Source organism: Lissotriton helveticus, assembly GCF_964261635.1.
Source record: "Lissotriton helveticus chromosome 1_1 unlocalized genomic scaffold, aLisHel1.1 SUPER_1_unloc_10, whole genome shotgun sequence".
NCBI lineage: Eukaryota > Metazoa > Chordata > Amphibia > Caudata > Salamandridae > Lissotriton > Lissotriton helveticus.
In genome coordinates this window covers 718,143-739,054 of record NW_027611649.1, presented here as the reverse complement: position 1 = coordinate 739,054, position 20,912 = coordinate 718,143, and the positions used below count along the sequence as shown (strand labels likewise).

At 44.7% G+C, this 20,912-nt stretch overlaps 1 long non-coding RNA gene across 1 annotated transcript in view; it reads left to right on the top strand.

The window, feature by feature from the left end:
* Positions 1-16,333, top strand: part of LOC144805456 (uncharacterized) — a 52,840-nt gene extending 36,507 nt beyond the window's left edge. Inside the window, exon 3 of the long non-coding RNA XR_013605522.1 lies at positions 15,616-16,333. This is a non-coding gene — a long non-coding RNA (uncharacterized LOC144805456). The remainder of the gene's footprint in view (positions 1-15,615) is intronic.
* Positions 16,334-20,912: the final 4,579 nt, after the last annotated feature.

Genomic DNA, 20,912 nt, shown 5'->3' with positions numbered 1-20,912 from the left:
GTCGGGAATGGACAAAACACCATACATGTTCGATTGACAGCAGCATATATTGAGATGGTGGTGGGCAACGGTCATAACCGAGCCAAAAAAGCACCAATACCTCAGTCACTACACCGGATCATGTGGTTTGAGCAAAGATACACGAAAAACTGGGTGATTGGCATATTCCGAGGGCAAAGTTAATCTCATTGAAACTGGATTCAAAATGTTATTTATGGGAAAGGGGCCAATGAACCTAGGTTTTAGTTTCTTGGGGCCTTCAATCTGGATATTTCTGGTTGATAACCAGACGAGATCCCCTACTTTATAGGGTGATGCTGGTGTTTTGTGTTTATCGACTGATAATTTGACCTTTTTGTTTATTGTTGGCTAAACTACGCTTGGCTTGTTCTTCAAATTCCCGCAATTCTGTTAATCTTTTGGTCACAGCAGGCATAAATCTGGAAGGATGGCAGGAATAGATCGTGGATGTAAGCCAGTTATAAAAAAAGAAAGGGGAACAGCCTAAAGCTGCATGATAGCTATTGTTGTATGAAAACTCTGCCAATGGTAGGACCTCATCCCAATGAGCCGATATAATGGAGGTTAGGCACGGTAGACTTTGTTCAAGGTATTGATTAACTTTTTCTGTCTGGCCGTCAGTCTGTGGGTGAAAAGCGGAGGATAATGCTATTTCAATTCCTAAATGTGTGCACAACTGACTCCAGAATTTTGAAACAAATTGAGGGCCCCTGTCGGAAATTATTTTACTGGGAAGGCCATGTAGTTTTCCAATATGGTTTCAGAACACTTCACTAAATTCTGTAGCTGTTGGTAGTTTTTGTAAGGGAATAAAGTGCCCCATTTTAGACAAAAGATCCACAACTACTAAAATTGCAGTGAAGTTGTGGGATTTAGGCAAATCTGTGATGAAGTCCAAATTGATAGTATGCCAGGGAAGCAGAGGTATGGGCAATGGTTGTAGAAGACCTTAAGGGGATGAATGGGAGGACTTTTGTCGTGCGCACACTGGGCAGGCTTTTATATATTTTTGGACGTCCTTGGTGTTTATTCCCTGTGTGTTAGCTTCTTTATTTGTCTGAATGCAGAGAACTGTTGTCTGAAGGCCAGTATTAAGGGCTACATAAAATAACTGGACCCTGCTGTAGCGCCTGGAAGCACCTAGATATGGGTGTGTAGGTGTGACCAGAATCACCTAATCCTCTGAAACTTTGTCTCTTTTAAATACCCAAGAAATTATTGGCATACCTTCCTGTACCATGTAGAAGCGATACAAAGCTTACCTTCGAGGGCCCCTTGGAATGACTGAAGGCATGTGTGACATAAGTGTACATTGAATGTGTGAATGAGTGTGCCTTACGGCTGAAAAGAACTGACTATAGTATCAAGCCTCTTGGGAGGACTTTCGATTTGCTTTTATCACAGTTTATCCCTTAAGCCTTATCGCCTGCTTCTGAGGGCACTAACAAACAAGATTAACGCCCTGCAAAGGATGTTAACTGCTGTTAAGTGAAAGAGCCAAAGGCGAGGGAATGCAATGAGGGGACAGACAATTAACAACTGTTAATGCCAGACGGCATGTTAAAAACAAGTTTATATCCTTTCTCCCTCATCATACCACACCCAGATAGGCACACTCTTACTTTCCGGTCGATGTCCATACTTCTCACTCTCACAGGGCCTATAATGCAGACAAATGACAGTATTAGTGGCAGCATTCTAAGCATGCTGATTGGTTGAGCCGATCTCTTCACAGTGATGGCTGAAGAGCACGTGCTGATTGGTTGAGCCGATCTCTTCACAGTGATGACTGAAGAGCACGTGCTGATTGGTTGAGCCGATCTCTTCACAGTGATGACTGAAGAGCACGTGCTGATTGGTTGAGCCGATCTATTCACAGTGATGACTGAAGAGCACGTGCTGATTGGTTGAGCCGATCTCTTCCCAGTGATGGTGATTGCTGAAGAGTGCGTGCACTGTGATCATGCTTCTAAGTGCAGGAGAATCGGGGATAAGTTATCAAGTGAAGTACAGGTGTTATTTCAGCTACGTTTTCATTATATAAAATGAAAATATAATTATGTAAAAAGAAGTTTTTCAGTAGGCTAGTTTTAGGGACCCCAAAGTTTTTTATTCTTCCCCAGAATCAGGACCTTAGTTTTCTCTCCACTGAGTTTGAGAAAATTGGCCTGCATCCAGTATGCAATTTTACTCAACCCCACCTGGAGAGCAGATGTCTCAGACACCCTCTCCATAGAGAGAGAGAAGACTATCTGGGTGTCGTCAGCATAGGAGAACAGGGTCAGCCCGCCTCCTCTGCAATGTCAGCCAGAGGTCTGACACTCATGTTAAATAACAAAGGGCTAAGAATGGAGCCATAGGGTTCCCCGCAGGGAGAGGAATGAGTAACAGAACTGGCCGTTGGGGCGAAGACCTGGAACGTTCAGTCGGTGAGAAAAGAGATAAGCCAGTTGAGTGCCGGCCTGGTAACACCCAAAGATCTTAAGGCTTTCACTAACACGGTGTCAGACACTGTGCCGAAAGCTGCTCTCAAATCAAGTAATATGAGGGCCATCGTGTCTCCAGAATATAAACGATGTTGCAGCCTTTCCGTAACTCCAAGAAGGGTAGTTTCAGTTGAAAAGCTGGCTCTAAAGCCCGACTGAGATGAGTGTACAAAATGTTGTGACTCGACAAACTGAGATAGCTGTGAATTAATGTATCTTTCTGGGATTTTCAAGAAGGCCAGGAGCAATGAAATAAAAAACAAAGACACACAATTGATGGACGGAATGCAGAACAAATCAAAACGTTCACCCCCAGTCAAGAGATCTGGGTTAAATCCATCATTCTTTTGCTCACCATGCCACCCCAGTTTAGACCTGGCCATATGCAAATCAGTCTTGACCCTGTGCATCATGGGAACAGTCCAGTCTGAACTGCCAAGCCAGGTCCTCCCTGGACCGGAAACAAGCATCCTAGGACCGGTTTTGGACTTTCAACCCCCATCAGCCAGGATAGCTTGATTCCACTGCCACATTGAGCCTGGGACCCATGTCTAGGCATAGGCATACTACCAGCGCACTTAGGGCGAAAAAGCAAAAGACACACAATTGATGGATGGAATGCAGAACAAATCAAAACATTCACCCCCCAGTCAAGAGTTCTGGGTTAAATCCATCATTCTTTTGCTCACCATGCCACCCCAGTTTAGACCTGGCCATATGCAAATCAGTCTTGACTCTGTGCCTCATGGGAGGCCAAGTCATGTCCTCCCTGGACCAGAAACAAGTATCCTAGGACCGGTTTTGGGCTTTCAACCCCCATCAGCCAGGATAGCTTGATTCCAGTGGCACAGTGAGCCTGGAACCGCTTCTGGGCATACCCGGCGCACTTAGGGCGAGAAAGCAAAAGACACACAATTGATGGACGGAATTCAGAACGGGACTGTTCCCATTGTGTGCAGGGTCAAGACTGATTTGCATATGGCTGGATCTAAACTGGAATGGGATGGTGAGCAAAAAAACGATGGATTTAGGCACAGATCGCTGTACTGGGGTGAATGTAAGACATTGTTATGCATTCTGTCCATCAATTGTTCTTTTTGCATTTGTCACCCCAAGTGGGACGGGTATGCCCAAACATTGGTCACTGCTCTCCATGCCACTGGAGTCAAGCTATCCTGGCTGATGGATGCTTGTTTCCAGTACAGGGAGGACCGGCCTGGCAGTTCGGGCTGGACTGTTCCCATTGGTTGCAGGGTCAGACAAATTTACATATGGCTGGGTCCAAACTGGAATGGCATGGTGAGCAAAAAAACTATGGATTTAGGCCCAGATCGCTGTACTGGGGTGAATGTATGACATTGTTGTGCGTTCTGTCCATTAATTGTTCTTTTTGCATTTGTCACCCCGAGTGTGACAGGTATACCGAGACGTTGGTCCCGTTGCTCTCCATGCCACTGGAGTCAAGCTATCCTGGCTGATGGGGGCTGAAAGCTGGACACCGGTCCTAGGATGCTTGTTTCCATTCCAGGGAGGACCTGTCCTGGCAGTTCGGGCTCGACTTTTCCCATTGGGTGCAGGTTCAAGACTGATTTCCATACGGCTGGGTCCAAACTAGAATGGGATAGTGAGGAATAAAACGATGGATTTAAGGCCAGATCGCTGTACTGGGGTGAATATATTGTTTGAAAGAAAGAAATTAGGAACTAGTGTTTGAAAACCATGGACATAGACGGACTAGTGACAGCACAGACTATAGTGAGACAGGAAGCATGATACAAAATTATTTTATTATTATTATTTCATTGTGATAAAAAGCACAGTTGTCATTTGGATATACATAGTTATTGTGTGCATGCCTTCATTAGATATGTGACTTATTGTCTACATATATAGGCTACTATTGTCAGATCCTATACAGTTTTTATAATGATGTAACTAGAATTGGGATCTATATAAGGCTGATTTTAGAGATATTTATACATTAAAACATGGCTGAATATATGACATTGTTCTGCATTCTGTCCATCCATTGTTCTTTTTGCAGGGAGCAATGAAATAGGCCGGTAGTTAGCCTTCTTCAGAAGAGGAAGCACCATTGCATGTTTCCACTCTCGGGGAACCATTGCCTCCTGTAAGGTGGCATTCAAGAGTTCCATGATTATTGTGAGTGAAAGCGACTCAATCTGCTGGAGCACCGAGATCGGAAGAGGGTCACAGGGTGAGCCAGATTTAATATTGGCTATGAGTCGTATAAGGGAGTTCATATCTAATGGAGCCCACATTTCCAGTTTATTAGTGGATTCAGCGATCCTGTTGTCTCTGTGAGAGATGGTTCTGGCTGCTTGTGGGGATGTAGGTGCTTGCTGAAGGGGGGTACCTGGTTTTATGCCCTTCATTTCAGAGTATATTTTCTCCACTTTATGGAGGAAGAATTTCTCTACGTCTTCACATTGTAAACCATTCAGGTAAGGGGGAGTAGATTAAGTTTCAGATCCAGAAAGTTCTTTGACCATTTTAAATAATGTCTTGGAACAATTCAGCGCACTAGAGATGGTCGAAGAGACATATTCAGCACGAGCTGACTTACAGAGAGTGTGGTATTCTCTTTTTTCCCTTTTATATGCAAGTTTGTTGTCAGGCGCATAGTTCCTCCATCAGCGTCCTTCCAAAGCTTTGCATTTGATTTTCTCTGTTTTTAAATTCTCAGTGAACCAAGGGGCAGGGGGCGGTGGTTGTTCACCTTCTTAATAGAGGGTGGAAGACAGGGATCAATGGCATGTAAAAGCCACTTTTGGACGACACCCGAAAGAGTGACAGACATTTGTTTTGTGATAGGACATTGGAAGACAGAATCTTATTGAGAGCTTCAATGTTCAGTTTTCCCCAGTTCATAGTTGGTTTCCTGATGCTAGGTGCGGCTACAGGTGAGTTCACTGAGATCTCGAAACCAAGCCGATCGCAAAGTGATCAGACCAACATTAGGGAAGAGCTGGTGGGCTTTGAATGTTGGATAAACTGGAGAAAATAGGGTCGAGTAGGTGGTCGGCCACATGAATGGGACCGGAGTTGCAAAGTGCACTATTCAATGCTGCCAGATAAAAGTAGCGCTATTAGTACATGCAGAGTCATCCAAACGTAAGTTAAGGTCGCCAAGATGGAGAAGTTGGTGGCATTTAAGAGAAAAGGGGTTATTAGGTCAGGAAAGGATGAAGCCCATGGACCGGATGGCCCAGGGGGACGATAAACTAGTATGCCTGAGAAGGTGAACTTAGGGGTCAGGGCAAGCTTAAATAAAGCTGCCTCACAGCTCGTAAATGGCAGGTCTTTAAATTTGCACATGTAGGACATTTTATAAATTATAGCAATGCCACCATCTGTCTTGGAGTCCCTGCCTTTCCTGACTATAGCATAGTTAAACAGTAAAGCTGCAGCTACATCAGGGCCAGAGCTCATGTGCAGCCATGTTTCAGTAAGAAACATTGCGTAAAATAAATAGTAACTTGTAAATCCAGTATTTGTAAAGCGCACAGCTACCTGGAGGCATCCCGGCGCTGGGGGCCATTGGGAAGATTAAGCGAGCTGCACGCGTCCGATCTAGGGCCTTGAGTAGGGGTTAGGCAGGACGCTTGCAGCAACTAGAGCACTGCCCGGAGGGAGAATGTGGCCGAACAAAATGGCCACCCGGGCAGGAACATCCCCTCAAAGTACAAGTGCAGAAAAAAAATTTGTATAACACACTCAGTAAAGCAGAAAAATAATGCAACAGCAAGCAACAAAACTATAAGCATCCCTAAACCTAGAAAGGTAGAAAATGGTTTTGGCAGCCACTGAACATGACTACCCCGTCTCCATCTAGGATTTGTGGTAACAAATCTATAGCCCTTTTGCACAGTCACTCATGCTTTCTCTCAGAGAAATATATAAGGAATACACAGCGGACCTTGCAGGCAAGTGAAAACAGAGCATTAGTACTTCTTAATACTTTTAAATTTAAAGACAAAAACTTGGCTGCTTCTGTTTTTATTGTATATACCATCTTTATGTTTTTTATAGACTGTGCTGTATCTTTTTGATATCCCGGTCTGCAGGAGGACTTCCCCGATTGAGCAGAGTAAGTCTTTCAAGCCCCACATCCAGAGCTGTAGGGGCAAATTAGCAGACTAGTTGTTTGGAACCTGACTATTTTATTTAGCGACTTATGTGTAGTCATCACAAACATTTCTCCTGCTTGGGGATTTTAATTATGGTGTAGAAGATTTTTTAGATATGGAAGTAGCAAAACTATTATCAGACTTAAAGACTTGAGGACTGCAACAAAAGATTACAGGCTCCACTCACTCGGCGCGCCACAATCTTGGACTTAATCTTCACCACGTCTACTGCACTGACTTGTGAAGCCCATGCCTTTGACGTGGACTGACCACTCAGTACTCTTCTTTCAAATACCTAAAGCTGGGTTGCCTGAGAAACAAGACCTGAGCAAAAGAGTCTCTTGAAAATGTCAGCGCATTACTCCTATCGCTGAAAAATTGGATTTCTATGTAACCTCAAAGGAACACAACATAAACCACACCTTAGCGGACTGGTTTAAGGCTTTAAATTTTGCCTTTGATAACATTGCTCCTTTTAGAACGCATTCTAATAATAAACAAAGGACTGGCGCCCTTTGCTATCCTACAGAGCTGAGCCCGGAAAAGTCACTATGTAAAAATCTAGAGTGGCATTTAATTACCAACCCTTGTGACAGAGACCAGACACCTTTATTGCGCTCTTTTTTTAGGTGCTAGATTGTTGGCTACTGTGAGGCATTTCTGTTCCTTAACGCTGAGTCCTATAACTAATGTCAATCGACTGGGAGATGCGTCTGGTTAACTGAATAAAGTCCAGAAGGTCTTGGGTTCTTTTTGTTAAAAGGTAAGGATGTTTTATGGGATACAGCCATGGATTGTTGTATGCAGGCTGCATTTTATGTACTGCCTTGGTATGCAGAGTATAAAGCTGACAATTCTAAAACTAATCCCCATCCTGGAATAAAAGAAGACACGCCTAAAAATAGCTTATCCTAAAAACCCACCTTCCAAAAACAAGATACCAAACAAAAGGAGAATCTTAGGAGCTTCAGGTGATGTCCCTAGTGTCTGATTACTGGTGTTTGTTTAGGTTTACAGGAGTCCAGAGGTTGCATAGCAAACCTTGTCTATGCATGCCGTGTGTTTTTCATTCATTATTGTAGTATTTATGTAATCCACTCATCGCGTGCCAGAAGGGAGATGTATTTGGCTACAGTTGTTTATATAGCCCATACTAGATCTGGTCTGTGTCTCCTGCTCCACAGCTTGTACCCGTAAAAGTGCATCAATGTCTCCTTCCCTTGGAAGCAAATCCACCTGTATTCCAGTTTAAGCATATTTATTCTCATAGAATCAGTTTCAAAATCCACTGATCCTCAAGTAAATTCAAATTTAGTCTTCCCAATTCATTTTGGGGGTTCTCCCTTCATCAGGGGGCGCTTGTGAGGAATGTATGTTGTATGTTGTGTGCGGAAAATAGTGAAATAAGAATTAACCTGCAATGCAATCTAATCCTACATATACATAAATGAATAGTTTACTACAGATCCTAACCGCATGTCTGTGTTTGTGTTATACCAGGGTCTTACCCTTTTCAATAGTGAGAGCTACTTCTGATCGAGGAGAATCATCCTGATCTACTGCATTTATCACGTGGCTTAGCTAAGGGTAGATAAATGCCAAGCAACTTAATTGCGCCCCTAGAACGCCCAGTCCTGCTGCAGTGAGCACATAGCATTTGTAGCCTGGGTTAGGAAAGGTTTACCTGTAGGACCCCTAAGCCTTTGTAGCACTGTTAGGTTTACCTGCGGGACCCCAAGCATTTATGGTACTTGTAGGAACGGTGTATCTGTGTGGTCCCCAGGGACGCATTATGTTAATTTTATTCTTATTAACGAATCACATCTGAGCAGTGAGTGTTTCACTGAGGGTTGTGGCCTCTTTCTCCTGCAATATATGGGATGACATTGTTCTCTCTGAGTACGTGTGAAGACAAAAGACTTCTGTTATCTGGTGAGTTGCCAACCTGTTCATTGGCTCCTGTACAGATCCTGGCCCTGCTTTAACAGTTCAAGATTAATGTCCAGTAGTGGCAGTCACAGTATAAGGACTGTGAGCAAGACCTGCTGTAGAGTTTCGGCTGTCCTAGGAAATATGTCTCAATGTAGGAAAGGGCCTGTTTTGGACATGGTTAGCCTTCCCTTTTTACCTGGAAAATGATATAGTATTTACTGGAAGTGCACAGGGTCCCTGCCAACCAGGTCCCCTGAGCCCGATCTCCTTCCCTTAAGTGTACCTGTCGTTTCCACGGTTGTCACCCCATTAGCTCACTTATAAGTCCCTTGTAAAAGATACCTCTGGTACCAAGGGCCTTGTTGTTTAAGAGGGTCTCTAAAGACTGCAGCACAAATTATGCCACCCTAAGGGACCCCTCACCAAGCACATACATACATACATTCATACACACTGCCACTGCAGCTGCGTGTCTTGGTGCAGACAAAACTGAAGAGTCGACATGCCACACATCCCTGTATGCGATGCCCATAGGGACTGTCTGAGATATAGGTAGACACCCCTCTAGCAGGCCTTATAGTGCATGCTGCTTTAGGGATACCTCCTTCAATGTCCTTGTTGATTCCTGGATATTGCAAGTGACCAGGCAAGCTCTATAGTAAGCACATTGGCTGGACACTTGTCATTACGAGTTCACCAGCCTCATGAAGGTTTCTCTGAAATATGGGATATTTGATACCAAACATCTCAGCATATTAAAATTGCATTGATTGCAGTGTCCGATTTATTAAAAATTACACACAGAGTGCCCCTTAGATGGGTCCCCTAAGATCTACCAATCCTTAGTGTGATCATCGACTGGCCTGAGCCAGCCTGCTACCACCAGACAGTATCCTGTCCTCATGGGGAGAGTGCCTGCACACTTTGAGGTCGAGAACAATGCCTTTCCTGGGTGGAGGTGTTCAACCCCAGCCTCTTCTGTTAGAGGGAGCAAGCTATCTTCCTGGCCTCACCCCCTTTTAGGTGCAAGGACAGGTGGGAAATCTTAGATAGAGCAGGAGGTGCGGCCCCCCTCTGCCAACTCCGCCCCTCAGGTGCTGGAGGCGAGGTGAGGCACACTTTGTAGTGCCCACCATCTTGAAGATGATGGGACTTATTCAATCAGGGCTAGGACTGTGTCCCCTTTCCACAGGAGGTGGGCATGATAGAGGGTATAGACACCCCAGGAAAGGGGCCCATTAGCCTCTACCTGTCACTCCCTTGTAACACCCTTAAATCAAGATTTTAGGTGGCATCCCCAGACCCTGAATTTCAGTTCTTGGCGACCTAAGAAGAGCCGGGCTCTGCGGCCTTCTCTGCTGGTGAGGCTCTGTAGAGAACTATGGACTTGGTCCCAGTCCTACTGGCCTGTCTGCATCCCTGGATGATCCTGAACCAAAAGGCAAGTCGTCTTGCAGCCCAGCGACCTCCAGAACCTTGGGAGGACTACCTGCCTTCGATAAAGGGCAATCTAGTTTTATGTAGTGGGATTTGGCCAGGGAGTGTCAAGACAAGCCAAGCTATGTTACTCACTCTATATTTGCAGACGTTTTGTTTTTGGTCTAATAACTTTCACTAATGTGCACCGTATTTTCGGTGTCAACACCATCGATTGAGGACTAGTTCAACAAAAAGAATTAAAAAAAGTACCTGTGTCTTGGCAAGATAAACAGTGTGCTGGTCATTTTTTCAATCAAGTCTATTATTGAGCTCTGAATTCAAGCTGCCATTTAATGTAAACAGGGTCATTGATTTGGCAGTATCAGTATCTGTAGTTAAATTAGACAAAAATAAATTCTAATTGCCACCTCCCTGGCACCCTGAATGGCCGTAACCCAATCACCATCGCCAAGCGTGCCTAGATCCCTCTCCCGCACAGCTCTCCGTGTCCCCAAGGCATCCAGAGAATTGTAGATCAACTTCTTAAAGATGGGTGAGATTGCTTTTTCAGTCGGGGGATGCATCAAGCAACTGCTCCCCTACACAGATGTGACCTTGCAGAGCGTGACTCATCCGAAATGTCAGAACCGTTTTTATTCACCTAATTTATACTTTTGTTGTAGGGTCGTGAAGGACACAAGCGCCTGTCCCCCCACACATCGCCCGGCCGTTCTAAGCTAATCAATCCCCATTTTGTGAAGCCCTGCCATCCTCCCACTGCACTTAAGAGATCACCATCATACAGTGGAGTAATTTCAGTCAGCTTACCTTCTCAGCCTAAATACTTGGTAGCCTCTCTCCACACCTTTACCAATGTTTGGGTGTGAGTAGGTAGGGTGCACTCATACTTTCTTCGATACAGCACCAGGGTGGGGTAACCTCTCTTGCCCATGGCCAATCTATCTACCCAGTAAGCAGGATCCTCACGGTCCATAAAAACCCAGTTGCTGACTGCCACCAGCTGCGTGGCCCAGTAATACTTAAGAATGCTCCGGACCGCCAGTCCACCCTAATAAACTCCCCTCTGCAACTTACTCAGTGTGAAGTGCCACCATCCCACAACAGGAGCCGAAGTTCTCAGTCTACCTTTTGAAAAAATAGTCTGGTGGGAACTTAAAGGAAGTTTTTTACACGATGTGCAGGAGACCCTGGAGGGTCATCACTTTAATTAGGGCCAACCGGCCCAGTAAGGAAAGCGGGAGCGCCCGCAAGTGTGGGGCATCCCTGCGAAGCCGGTCTAATTTTGGGACTACGTTCCTGCCTGTGGCGCTCTTCTAATAAACATGCTCAAATATTTGAAGCCATGTAGTGCCACCCTAACTGTGCACCTAGAGTGCAGCCGCAGGGTCCCTGCCACCAGCAGGAATATTAAGGACTTCTTTCAATTGATCTCCTGAATGATCTCCAAATATGTGAAAAATTTGTAGAATTTGTTTACTCAAGAAGACTTGTTACGTGTCATATAGCAAAAGGTCAGCGTAGAGGGAGATTCTCTCATCCCACTCCTGATCAACTGGAATACCTCATATGAGAGGTCCTGGCGAACCCATGCATGTGTGAAGAGCATAGGAGACAAGGAGCATGCCTGTCGGAGGGCAAAGACTCAGGAGACTGTATTATTGACGCGCATGCAAGCTAGAGGGGCCACATACAAGAGCTTGACAGCAGCGGCACTGGTTCAGCAAAGGAATCCCCTGTTGCATGAGATACTCCATTAAGGTGTCGGAGATTTAAGCGTGTTCCCTGGTGTGGCATAAAGCCTGATTGATCAGGATCAATCAATCAATCACAGCATTTATATAGCGCACTACTCACCCGGAGGGTCTCAAGGCGCTAGGGGGGGGGGGGTCCGCTACTGCTCGAACAGCCAGGTCTTGAGCTGCTTCCTGAAGGCGAGGTGGTCCTGGGTTAGGCGGAGGTGGGTCGGGAGGGAATTCCAAGTCTTGGCGGCCAGGTAGGAGAAGGACCTTCCCCCTCTGGTGGCTCTTCGGACGCGGGGGACGGCGGCGAGGGCGTGGCCGGCCGATCGAAGCTGGCGTGTGGGAGCGTAGAAGTTGAGGCGGCTGTTGAGGTATCCGGGGCCTTGGTCGTGTAGGGCTTTGTGTGCGTGGGTGAGGAGACGGAAGGTGATTCTCTTGTTGACCGGGAGCCAGTGCAGGTCTCTCAGGTGTCCGGAGATGTGGCTGCGACGGGGGATGTCCAGGATGAGTCGTGCTGATGCAATTACTGTCTGCAGGCAGATCGCCAGGGCCAATGCAAGGACCTTAGTCTCAAAATTAGGCAGGGAGATAGGTATATAAGACCCCCACTCAGTTGCTGGTTCGTCCTTTTTTGGGATGACCACCACCTCAGACGTTCTTTGGTCCTCTGGGAGACACCCTTATTTTCAGGCAGTCTTAAACCTCCTCCAAAGGCATTCCCTGATTTTATCCATCAGGAATTTATATAATTCTAAGGGGAGCTCATTAGGCCCCGTCGCTTGCCCTGTTTGCAAGGTTCTTATTGTCTTATTTATTTAGTCTACTGTCTGTTCTTGGTCTAGTGCGTCTCGGTCCTCATTCGTTGGCATTGGCGAGGTCAGGTCTTTCAGGAAGTATTTCCGTCCCCTTGTTGTCAGTGTCCTCAAGGATCCAGTACCGTCCTTTGTCTTGTCTCTCTAACCATGCAAGCAACTCATTGGCTTTATCACCGACATCATAGAGACAATGCTGGGTAGCCAGCGTATGAGTGCACGCTATTTTTCATTAGTGCGTAATGTGTGCTGCTTCAGTAGACGGTGTAATGGGGTAGAAACTGATTCCCCACATGCCAAGCACATTCCCTGTCCTGAGCCTCGCCATTCAATTTACGTTCCTTCTGCATTCCCCCAATCAAGGCTTGTGTCTGGCCTCGAATCACTGCCTTGAATTCATCCTGTAGCACGCAAGCTGATTCAACAGGCCTCCTTTTGTCCTTAAAATAGAAGTCTGCTCCATCTCTCATATGAGCTTTGAACGTCTTGTCTTTTAAATATCACGTATCAACCCTTGGGGGTAGCATGAAGGCCACAACCGGACCATCGAGTTGCAACTCCACCAGCGAATAGTCTGAGATCGACCCTGCTATGTGTGTAGCGGCGCTAAAATCATCTTTATGGACAGTCTGGGTGAAAAGATAGTCAGACTACCAGACATGCCAGACTACCATGTGCGGCAGACAGGTGCATCCGGTTCTGATATCCTCTTCCCCTCTAGGGGCATTTAGGAGTATCATGAATATAGTATAGGTGCAGTTCTGGCACTCCAGTCACCCCAATGCGTGTATGCTCTGTCGTAAGCGTCTTACCCTTTCACAGGATGAGTCAATCATGTCTGGGTCTCTTTCCTGTTTCCTGACACTTGAATGGACTCGAGAGAGCAGTGACCCACCAGCAAGCTTTTGTCCTGGATGTAGTACTGCATACAGTAGGGCACCCACTCTGTCTTTTCTTTGCCTTTGCCTGAAGATCAGCAGTCCCAAGGTAGCAGTCACACCTGGCCTGTTGGTAAGTGCAGCCCCTCTGGAGGCCCAACCGTCAGCAATTGAGCCCACACTGTGGCCGGCGTGTTCGACACTGGAGTAGTTGTTGTCCCTCATGGGCCTTTGACACAGAGTAGTCAGAAATTCAGCAGCTAAAAGCCCAACACAGGCTCTCCTGGAAGTCAGTAAATTCAGACCCCGTTGTGTTAGGAATTTGGCTAATGCAACCATGAATGGCCAGTTGGCAGCACACAAATGTCCAACTGGCCCTCAACAATCATGTTGTCGTAGAGTTTTATTTTCTGCCTTGAACTGTTGGGAGAGTCTTGGGGCGGGGGGTTGTCCCTCAGATTAGCTGGCCCTGCTGGATGGCTTTCCGGCCCGCCCTACAGATACCGGGGATGTGTCAGACCTTGCTTCTTCCAGGACAGCCTTGTACTCCGGATGGATAGTCACCCTCCCTTCCCTTTCTTACCAGACAGGCAGGCTTCTAGGCAGACTTCTAGGCTCTTTAGGACAGGTACACAGCTTCTCCATTAAGTAATTCAGCCTGCAGGTGATGTCCCTTCAACTTAGATAGACTGTCAGGCTGACACCATCCCTGGTGGCACAGCAGGCACCTGAGTACTTTGTAGAGCACATTATTCCTTGGTTACAGAGGACTTTGAATGAGGATATAAGAGAGGGATAGATGGTCCCACTTGTATACACAACTGGCAGGCAGGAGATGCAGTTTACTCTGTCGCACTCGCACATTACATTTATGTTACGCACACCAACACCTTAAATACGCACTTGATGTTAACGAAAAGTCTGGGCACAGGCATAGAAATGGAGCATTGCATGGGTGTGTCAGTAGAAAGCCACTCCACTGACCATGATGCAAAGATCTCATCAGGCTATTGATTCTTACAACAGGGTGCATTGCCACCACCGCTCTAGCTGTTAAACCCATGACAGTCCTCTGCCATAAATGAGGGCACACTTAGTGTGACCCTCCAGGTCACAGGACGGGTCCAAGATCTCTCATAGTCACTTGTTAGAAGTTGCACAGTACTGGGGTGGCAGAAAAATTACACGTATTTTTTTTTACTTTGTGGTAGATTTACCCCAGTAACGTGCAGTCACAAGTTTGATGCTATGAACTGGGTAGTTGCCACGAGGAACAGATTCTTCTGCCTGTCAAACCACATGCCATTCACTATTTCATAGTGTGTTTCTGCTTTTATTAACAAAGTGTTTTAAGCAGGTGGTATATATATGCATGTGGTTGGTTGGGGGGAGAATGGTGAAGCAAGGGAGGGAAGAGGAAAGCATTTTCTAACAGAGGGAAGAATTGTGTGTTTCCCCCAGTTAGTAAAAAAAACTGCATACGTCTTGGCTGCTTCTGCTGCACCCAGAGTCTTGTGCGTCTTTTCAGTCTAATTTTCCTGTCTGGAAAACAATGGTGTCCTGTTTTTCTGCACCCAGTAAATCCAGGAGCAGAAAAACCTAACAACTGATAATCAGGTGGAATAAAGTGAACACATGAAAGTACGCCTTAATTTCCTTTCCCTTGATTCATACTCTGGACCATAGTTGAGGGAATGGTCTAGGCATAGTCCTCGCAGCACACAACAGATTGTCCTCTGCCGCACGCAAAAACTCAAAAGTCAGGCTACCAGATACAAGTAGGTGGTAACTCAGGACAGGGGAAAATGACTGTTGTCCGTGGAGGGGAAATTCCCGTACCAGAAATCTACATTAAAAATGAATTAATAGTATTCTTTTTTAAATATCTGTTTGGTACCAGTCCATATGACTTTAATTTCTGCCTTTGGGATTCTATGTTACAAGTCCATAGGGTACATGTATCCTTTGTGAACTTAATAAAATGTTGAAAATTCTACAAATCCTCACTCCTACATCCACGTACTTTCAGGCTACCATTCTACACTCTGCTCTGTCTGAAAAACAGCTCAACATTTTCAAAATTCTGCATTGATTTGGCTTGTAAATATTATTTTTGGAAATTTACATGTATTAACTATTTAATTTTATTACTATAGGTGATTGAAATTATGGACGAAGAAAGCAGGATTTAGCACCGGGCAACTGAATGTCAGTGCCATAAGAAGGGTTATTTTGAAAAACTGAAGGACATCCATCATTCTACGTTTAAACAATTTCCAAAATCTAGGTGTGGTGAGGAAGAGGGAGCTGAGGAAAGTACTATACCTGTAAGCCAAGTCTCTCATTTTGCATTTCATTAACCCAGAGCAAAGTCATATCTGTGCACAGAATAACGTTCATCTAAAGCGTCGTGTAATTCCAGAGAGGAAGCACACACTGCATAAAAGAAAGTTATAAGAAAAGGTTTCTTCTGCATACCATCAAAGAAAAGACACTGAAAGAAGACTCCGAAGCTGAAAATCACCTTTGTTCGACAACCGTTTTTAACCAGTTACGCAAGTTTGAGACTATCTGCCTCTGGATAGAACACCACGACCCACTCTGCTCACTCTTGCAAAAACCTTAAAAATTCACCACTTTATTGTGTCTATGACCATCTCAGATTGTTTCCTTTTTATTGTGTACTGTTCTGTAATTCTATGTAAATTGCCTCAACATTATCTGTTGTGCAGGATGATATGTTAAACTGTTAAATATAAAAATGGATTAAATGAGCACCATTGTGCTATATCTGATGTAAATAAAACCTCGTCTTCATAACTACAAACCTTAACCTTACACCAAACATAGAAAGGGTAAAAGGAAATGATGTTCTGTGACTGATGATCCACAAAAGTACTGTGCACGTTCTAACACCCTCAGTTACTGCCATTATGTCAGTGCAAAAAGGTGCTTATCAGTTTAATCATTAAATATCAGACTAACACCTTATCACTTCATTGCTAAGAACCTATACAAATAGATTTGAGAAAAACTTCAGTCACAAAATAAGTTGCTGCCGGAGAGACTATAACCTAAAGACTATTATCTGCTAGAAACATTTCAACAGGTGTTATAGGGCTGCTTCCCCACATTTCTTGCTCAATTTAAGTGTTGAGAAGATTACACACAATTTCTTTTAGAGATAAATGCTGAACATTATCTAAACAAGCCTGACTGTAAAATCGGGTTAACTTTTACCGTGGCATATAAGCAAGAGAAAACTAAACATAGAGATATTAACTCTAGGAATACACCTTATAAAAACACGGGCTGTGAGAACAAATTCAGTGTTCAAGCCCGCCTCAATCAAGGCAAAATAACCGAAGTTGGGGAATAAAGATACCTGTGCCAAAAAAGATACAGGCATAAATCTCATCTCACAGAATTTGACAGAATGCACCCTGGGAAAAAACTCTCTCAGTGCTTTGTATGCCAAAAAAGTTTCAGCCGTAAATCTTATCTCACTGAGCATATGAGGATCCACACTGGGGAAAAACCTTATGAGTGCTCTGAATGCCAGAAAAGGTTTAGTATCAAACCGAGTTTATATCGACATGCATTAACCCACTCTGTGGAAAAACCTTACCTGTGCTCTGAATGCCCAAAAAGTTTCTGCCGTAAATCTTATTTCGCTGAACATATGAGAGTCCACTCTGGGGAAAAACCTTATCAGTGCTCTGAATGCCAGGAAAGTTTTTGTAACAAACAAAGTCTTTCTCGACATGTAATAACCCACGCTGTGGAAAAACCTTATCAGTGCTCTGAATGCCAGAAATGTTTCAGTGATCAAAGCACTCTCGCACGGCATACAAGAACCCACACTGGGGAAAAACCTTATCAGTGCTCTGAATGCCAGATATGTTTCAGTGTAAAAAGTAGTCTCACACGGCATACAAAGATCCACGCTGGGGAAAAACGTTATCAGTGCACTGAATGCCACAAATGTTTCAGTGAAAAAAGCTGTCTCAATCGGCATACAAGAACCCACACTGGGGAAAAACCTTATCAGTGCTCTGAATGTCAGAAATGTTTCAGTGAAAAAAGCCATCTCATGCTGCATATGAAAACCCACACTGGGGAAAAACCTTATCAGTGTACGGATTGCCAGAAATGTTTCATTGACAAAAACAGTCTCACTCGGCATAGAAGAACCCACACTGGGGATAAACCTTTTCAGTGCTCTGAATGCCAGAAATGTTTCAGTTACAAAATCAGACTCACTGAACATACAAGAATTCACTCTGGGGAAAACCCTTATCAGTGCTCTGAATGCCCAAAACATTTCAAACTTAAATCACTTCTAACTGCACATTTGAGATTCCACACTGGAGAAAAACCTTATCAGTGCTCTAAATGCCAGGAAAGGTTTTATAACACACAAAGTCTTTCTCGACATGCAATAACCCATTCTGTGGAACAACCTTATCAGTGCTCTGAATGCCAGATATGTTTCAGTGTAAAAAGTAGTCTCACACGGCATACAAAGATCCACGCTGGGGAAAAACGTTATCAGTGCACTGAATGCCACAAATGTTTCAGTGAAAAAAGCTGTCTCAATCGGCATACAAGAACCCACACTGGGGAAAAACCTTATCAGTGCTCTGAATGCCAGAAAAATTTCAGAGACAAAAGAAGTCTTTCTCAACATACATTAACCCACACTGGGGAAAAACCTTATCCATGCTCTGAATGTCAGAAATGTTTCAGAAACAAACTCAGTCTCACTCAGCATATAAGAACCCACACTGGGGAAAAACCTTATCAGTGCTCCGAATGCCCAAAAGATTTCAGACTTAAATCACTTCTAACTGCACATTTGAGATTCCACACTGGGGAAAAACCTTATCAGTGCTCTGAATGCCAGAAATGTTTCAGTGACAAAAGAAGACTCACTAAACATACAAGGACCCACACTGGGGTAAAACGTTATCAGTGCATTGAATGCGACAAATGTTTCAGTGAAAAAAGCTGTCTCACTCAGCATATAAGAACCCACACTGGGGAAAAACCTTATCAGTGCTTTGAATGCCAGAAATGTTTCAGTGAAAAAAGCATTCTCACTCAGCACATAAGAATCCACACTGGGGAAAAGCCTTATCAGTGCTCCGAATGCCAAAAGTGTTTCAGCCGTAAATCTAATCTCACCGAACATGTGAGAATCCACACTGGGGAAAAAAATGATTAGTGCTTTAAATGTCAGAAAAGATTCAGAGGTAGAGATGGTTGCAAGTGCAGCACTGAGGTCCCTCCTGAAAACAGGTGAGTAAATTGAAATTCGTTGTTCGGCTGATTTTAGGTGAATATTTTAAAGTTCCTAAACTCCACACTTAGAAGTGTGGGTTTATTGTGCTGAGAAGTTTGATATCAAACTTGTCAGTCTTCCTCCAACCTTCAAAAACATCTCTACAATTGACTATATTTTCCTCTCACCATTTTTAGGAAACAAAATAACTAGGATGGAAGTCCCTTACAGTCACGAGAGTGACCACAACCCCTTAACGGTAACAATTGAATTGTTAGTGCCAGCCGCCGCAGAAATAACAGCTGCGGGGCACACAACGCAAGCTGAATTCCACACTTTAGTCAGGAAAATCAAATGAGATTCATCAGGTTCTACCAAGGTGAGCACTTGGCTTACAGGAGAGACTCCAAATTTTAGGCCTAGCTCTTCAACGGACTTACATCTTCAGTGGGACAGCGCAATTACAAAATTGCAAATTCTCTTAACGGGAACTGAGGCCCAACAAAAGTCTTACGAGCTATGCCCGAAGCGGATCTATGACCCAGAGCTAACCACCAAAAGAAAAGCCCTCAGGAGGGCTGTGCGTCTGCACAAATTGAATGGCACAGCGCGCTCGGCCTACAATATGGCATTACTGCGCAAGTCCTTCAGAAAATCAGTATGGCTGCGAAGAGATTAAAAGAACAAAAAGAGTGGATACAAATATTCGCACTGTTACAGGGCAAGAACCTATCCCAGTTCTGGAATTATATGAACAAGCTCCGCTCGTCGAATCACAACAGAGGGAACGGAAGTCTGTGAAGAAGTCTGGGCCCAGCATGTAATTCAACTATACGGCAGAGACACGTCGGACTTCGTGGCGACCGATTTAATAGATAATGTCGATCCAATTCTGACTGAACCCCATCAGCTAACCTCTGCAGCCGAAGTCTCCAAATTTCTGAAGGCAATGAAAATCAACGGGGCCCCCGGGCCTAATGACCTTCCAGCAGGGGTTTTTAAATGTGCGTTGGCAGAGTGGGCCGAACTTCTTGCCTCATTATTTAACAACGTGTTTATGACCGGCCAGCTACCAGACTCTTGGCTCGGCTCGATTTTATGCCCCATTTTTAAGAAAGAAAACCCTATGCTCCCAGCAAACTACCGACTTATTGCCTTACTAGATTTTGAGGCGAAGGCATATGCCCGGTGTCTTCTCAAGCTCTTAGAAGACTGGGTAGCCGAAAACAATATTCTACCTTACTTTCAAACAGGGTTTCGCTCCTCAGCACCCACCATAGACAACATCACAATTTTGGCTTTCCTGAGTCAGCAGGCGGCACAAAAAAATCATCTTCCACTATATTGCTGCTTTATTGACTACAGCGCAGCCTTCGATAAAGTGGCTCGCGACATTCTATGGAGGAAACTGGACAAATCGGGATTCCACAGAACCTGCTAGGAGCCCTTATCTCCCTGCACAAGAACACCTGGGTGCGAATTAAAATTGGCCCCAAGACAGTCTCCAGAAAAATTGCCATTGGAGACGGTTTGAAGCAGGGCTGTGTTCTCGTCCCGCTTTTCTTCAATCTCTATACTGCCGATCTGGGAACATATGTGAAGAAAAGCAATTTACTCCCGCCAAAACTGGGTCCTGCAAAACGGGATCTGCATATTTTCCAGTATGCTGGCGATATTGTCATAATGGACCAGACAAAAACGGGGCTCCAACGAGCATTAAGTAAGCTTCATACATATAATACGGCCAACGTGCTAAAAATCAACCGAGAAAAGACCAAGGTGATGATATTCGGCCGTTGTAAGAACAAGAGAAGTTTAAGGTGGCATATTGGGCCGGCAACGATCAACTCAACAGCAAAATACAATTACTTAGGAGTATGGTTCTGCGAGACCTCAAGATCTACAGCTCATTTAGCTGCCATGAAAAAAAGAGCATGTAATGTAATGTAATGTATGTATACTTGTAAAGCACACTGTTACCTCGTTACGTGGCGTCCTGGCGCTGTATACCGCTGGGGAACCCGTCCTGGCTTTCCCTGTGAGAGGGCACCCCAAGGTGAAGCCAGGCATCTCTGGCGTTGCTAGGGCCGTTGTGGAGATTAAGCAAGCTATTGCCCAGAGTTGCAGAGTGGGACCCATGGTTAGCGTAGGCACCTAAGTGAGAATTAT